We start from the raw sequence: 6,000 nt of genomic DNA on the forward strand, positions 1-6,000 counted from the left end.
AGATGCACGTTTTTATGTTATATCTTATTCTGATAACATCTCCTTTTTGACCAGAAATAGACTTATTTGGTTTTTGCAGCAAGCCCTTCAATTGTTTTTATGATGAATAAATGTGTTAAAATCACAGCATTTATCCTTTAGTAGATAGTATTTTCCTGTACCAATCAATCTTGTCTCTTGTGTGCATTTTATAACTCATTCGTTAAAAGGACGACTGGATTTTGTTGGCTTATCCTGACATTCTGTCATATCCTCAGGATAAGATTAGGAAACAGGTAGGTTATGATGTGATAATTTACATAATTAATGAGAATAACATACACCTACTGGGGGACATAAAGTGTCAGGGCGACTTCATTGCGCAAATTATCGCTTGTACATACTCATGGCAAGTCTCCACCATCAATAACCAGTGGAAGAAGTGGAGGTACATTACAACGTTTTTGGACTCAAATGGTTTGCGGCTTGCAGGGAGGCAGACAGAAGTGTGAAACAACACAAAAAAAGTGTGTGGGGAGGAAAACATACTAATATGTGATACAGAAGGGGAATTTCACACATTATACAAGTAGCTTGAGTAAGAGGAATCTGCATTTTATATTTTGCAAGTGGAAGCAACAGTTTTTCAGTTGTTACATCAAACTGCAACCAAAATTACTCAAAGGAATGCAGTGGTATGAGCTGCCATCACATCCCATGAAAATCTGGTTTAAAGTTAACTTTAATTGCTAGTCCAGAGAAAATTTTTCGCGTTAGTGATATCTCCCTCAACATCTTTCCCTTCAGGATGTACAGGTTTTCTTTACATATTGTATTTGGCTTTTACTAGTTCAAGTGTGTTATTTGTATTAAGATTAGCTAGTGAAATCACATAAATATTGGCCACTGATGCTTGTAAAACCGTTTCACACATAATTCAGAGAGCTGCTTAGCAATAAATAGGCCTGCCACACATACGTATTTAAGCAAACAACTTGCAGTGTCTGAAGGTTTCAGAGCATTTCTTTACATGACACTAAAAATGCCTGACAGCATACGAATAAATTCCCTCTGCTAATCAATCTGGCTCTACTCACAGTACTCTTTCCACTTCAAGTTAAAGCCATGTTGAAATCCATTTCATTGTAAAATATTAAATATGGTACCAGTATCCATAAAAATCCAATTTATAAATGTAATAGAGGACAGGTAAGTTAGCATGCTCATGTTGTACGATTCAGATTGCTGTCTCCACACTTCAATTAATCTGTTGTCATTTGTTACAAACTTCAGTCAAAGAAATAACTGAACAAAACAATTTATAGCAAATAACAAACAACTGCTATCAACCACGAAAACCACAATGAAACGAAATGTGGAGATCTGCCCATGGCCATGTATTGGGAGGAAATGAGGTTGTGGGTCACGTGATCAGCAACAGATGGATGCCATCAGCTGTCAAAACTTTTCTCCAAAGAAACCTTGACGGTGCTGTGGTATGACATGATGCAATGGTACAGCCAGTGTGGATGCTGCTGTTTGAAATGCACTGCAGAATGTATTGACGGGACTGGACATGACATGACGTTATGGCCAATGTGAATTTCTCTTTACGCAGTTAAAACTGCTTGAATTAGTTAATTACACAAATTTACTCATTTTGAACATTCCACAGCCTTATGACTTACTGCCATGGTCATGTGTAAGCCCTAAAATATGTCTACCAAACAAAAATTTTGTAGAGATATGCAGTTTTAATAATCTTCATCTGGCAAGTCGATGTGTGGACGTAGACAGCAGTGATGTGTTACAGTGTGTGTTATTTTTATGTGTGTACGTCTTTGTTCTGGTGCTCACTCTCAATATACTTTGGTGCTAACTCACCATATTTGCAATTTGTGCTTTAGTGTAAATATACGAGGGCCGTTCAGAAAGTAACCTCTGGTTGATTTAAAAGAATACACCAAGTTAAATAAAAATATTTTAATATATACATCTTACAACTACATCTTTGCACTATTTTTCTACATAGTCTCCATAGCGATTGAGGCACTTATCGTATCTCTTCACAAGCTTTGAAATTCCTTCTGCATAAAAATCACCCGCTTGTGCCTGGAGCCAGCCTGTGACCGCATCTTTGAGCTCTTCGTCGTCATCAAACCGCTGTGACTCGAGCCATTTCTTCAAATGCATGAAGAGGTGATAATCACTTGGTGCCAGGTCTGGGCTGTAAGGTGGATGGTTGATAACGTCCCACTTGAAGGACTCAAGAAGGGCCGTTGTTCTGCGAGCAGAGTGAGGACGGGCGTTATCGTGCAAAAAAACGATACCGGAAGTCAGCATACCACGGCGTTTGTTCTGTATAGCCCGTCGTAACTTTTTTATTGTTTCACAGTACACGTCTTGATTAATGGTCGTACTACGTTCCATGAATTCAACCAACAACACCCCTTTGGCATCCCAAAACACCGTTGCCATCAGTTTTCTGGCAGAAAAATCTTGCGAGGCTTTTCTTGGTTTGGTAGGCGAATTTGAATGTGCCCACATCTTTGATTGTTCTTTTGTCTCAGGGTTCACGTACTTAATCCAGGTTTCGTCACTGGTCACGATTCTGTTTAACAATGGTTCTCCTTCGTCCTCATAACGTGACAGAAAGTCTAATGCAGAGGCCAATCTTTGAGTTTTGTGGTGGTCGGTAAGAATTTTGGGCACCCATCGTGCACAGAACTTACGGTAACCCAATCTTGCTGTCACTATCTCGTACAAGAGAGTCTTAGAAATCTGTGGAAAACCAGTAGACAACTCCGACATTGAGAAACGTCGATTTTCACGAACTTTTGCATCATCTGTCTGAACGAGTTCGTCAGTCACCAATGATGGTCTACCACTCCTCTCTTCATTATGAACGTTTTCTCGTCCACTTTTAAATAAACGTACCCATTCACGGACAACTCCTTCACTCATAACTCTTGGTCCGTACACGGCACAAAGCTCACGATGAATAGCTGCTGCAGAATATCCTTTGGCAGTAAAAAACCTTATGACAGCACGCACTTCACATTTGGCGGGGTTTTCTATTGCAGCACACATTTCAAACAGCCACAAAAACTAAACTAGCGCAGATACGACGTTCACTCGACCATGGCTTGATGCCGACTGACCTGTTGAGTGTTTGAAAGCACAGATGGCGTCGCTACTCCCCCCACAACCCGCACTGTGACCAATTGGAGGTTACTTTCTGAACCACCCTCGTATTAATCTTCCATAATGGAGCTTATTCTTTTTCATCATCAATTCCATTCACTTAAGGTAGCTAGCAAAAGTGGTGACCCCGTCAAAGAACTAGAATCATGATTAATAATACTGACAGCACTGCAATCAAGACGGAACCACAGAAATAACTTCAAAATGCAGCTACACAGGACACCACAGCAGAGGCAAGGTCTTCAAATCAACCTATAGTCTCTACAGTTCCAGGTAGGAACTTTGGAAATGTTAAACTTTCCACATTCTGGACGAAACAACCGCATCTATGATTCACACAGGTAGAGAGGCAAAGCAAATATTGGCACAACTAGGATCACTGATGTCAATGATTTGTTGCCTGAGGTTTTCCTTTGGTTATTGTGGGTTAGGCAGTTATCACCAACAATCAGTACTGTCTTCGCAGCACAAATCGAATTACCCTTGGCAGTCTTGGCCGACAAAGCTGAGGTGAGGGCTGAATATTCAGAGTTAAAGTTTGTAACACTGTAATATTTCTTTGCCAAAAAAATATGATCAAATATTCATCAAATTTCTTTGACAAAGATCTTTGACGATAGTGTAATATCGGCGTAAGAAGGGATAGTGCACTATCACATTTTTCGTCAAAGTTCAAGATGGCGGACAACAACAACGTTTTACTATGTGCTGCAGTTGCTTGTACCACAATTGCATTGTGTGTGAATTTGGAAGAGAACTGGCGAAAAAAGGAAACATACTTGGGTGAAGCTGTGGGTTTTATGTCGAGATAATAAAAATATTCAGCAAAATTTCTTACGAGAGCTGCAAGTGGTGGACGTCAAGTTCATATAAATTACTTACGAATAGATGGGAGTGCATTTCAGTATTTGCTCAATAAACTGGCTCCTCACATTAAGAAACAGAATACTCAGTTCAGAAATGCTATATGTCCACAAGACAGGCTCACCATAACACCGATTTCTTGCTACGGGAGAGAGGTACTGTAGCTTACGATACAACACTCCAATATCACAGAGAACATTAACCAAAATAATTCAAGACACGTGTGAAGCAATTTATAAAGCAATGAAGGAGGAATATCTAAAAGTAAATAAATGTTTATTACACACAATATGGGCGATAAGAACTATTTTTATTTCTGAATAATTTAATTAACAGAATTAGTGTTCCAACAACAACAAACTTAAGAAAAAGTATGAAACAGATGAATAAGTTTTAACTTGTGGAATCCAGAGTTCAAAAATAGACAAATTAGAATGATGAGCTAGGAATTTTTTAAATATCAGAATGTTTCCTTCTCCTTTATTCCGGGTAATTGAAAAGCTGCCTGGATGTTTCCAAATGTAGAGGTAGATGCTGTAGCTGTGACTATGGATTCAGGATATCCCACCTACCCATCAGCACACTATTTATAGCGTGCACTGTGCCCCTTGCTCATCCCCCCCCCCCCCCCCCCATCTGAGTCAAAGCAAGGTTATTAAACAGAGTCGAAGGAACACACCAACTAAACTTTGCAGTCATGTTTACAAATACACTACAGATGTCAAACATCAGTAGCAATGCAAGTGCTCCAAGCAGTTACATTTCAAATTGCAGAAATACAGAAGACGAACGACTTTTATAATCAAATTTACGGCGAGGCTCTAGATCTGATCATATTTATTTGACTAAAGGCGAGATTTGACAAAGTTCCCTATTACGCTATCAAGTTTCCTTGACAAAAATATTTGACATATCAACTGCAACAAAAAAATTTGATACTGTAATACTGGCCTAAGCAATGTAGAGTGATGGAGTGTCTGCGGGAATTACAAGCCATAGTGGCAGCTCTGATATGTGGACCAACAGCCACTCCAGAAACAATAATATATACAATTAAACAAAAACCATTCAGCTCAAACTTCGTGATGTTGGTTCCACCAGCGTTTTGGCGTCATTGTACGCCAATACATCATTCTATGGAATTTTCGAAAATAGTCCGATAACCACGGAAGGACTTACATGGTCATCGACAAGAAAATCGCTCATGTGCCTCTTTTTCTCCCGTGTCTACCGTGTCAGGATTACAGGACTCTATCAGTATCGTATGTAGGCAATGTGGAACATACCCAGGTATGTAACGTGAGAAGATTTTCGCGGGCTCATCTTCGACAAGGGTCAATCAACAGGTCACATACCTCTGTGGTGCAAGGGGACACACAACACTGTTTTTGCGCCAAAAGAAGGCATTAACCACCACGCAACTCAGAAACGTACGAGAAGATAGCGCATAACATTTATGTAGGGGGTCGATAACTGATTGTGGAGCTGCAGCTGGCAAATAGGAGGAAACAGACGAAACAGATTGGCCTTTCGTGGGCAACCAATATGCAGTCTCGCTGATCGCTTGCGAGCGACAACACGTCCGGAACAAGGCTTTTGGTAGATGGAGGTTCTGGTTGCAGTGTATTAGCGGCTGGAAGTTTTACAGGCGATGATTCCAAGGTTCTGATATCTCTAACGGTGGCAAATAATTCGAGAATTGAGATCACGGGAAGATAAGTTTTGACACTTGGTGTTGGGGTACAACACACCTTCACATGGCCATTCCTCATGGAAAACATGACGAAACCGATTCTGGGAGCTGATTTTTTGCAGTTCTCTCGTTTGGCTCCAGATCTGTCTTCTGATCGACTGCCAGAAGTGACTCAATGGATACAAGTCTGCAGTTGACGCAGTATTAAAAGAATTTCCAGAGATTACAGAAATCAGGAAACCGGGAACAGCTTGCAAGCT

The sequence above is a fragment of the Schistocerca serialis genome, chromosome 8, assembly GCF_023864345.2.
Source record: "Schistocerca serialis cubense isolate TAMUIC-IGC-003099 chromosome 8, iqSchSeri2.2, whole genome shotgun sequence".
Lineage (NCBI taxonomy): Eukaryota > Metazoa > Arthropoda > Insecta > Orthoptera > Acrididae > Schistocerca > Schistocerca serialis.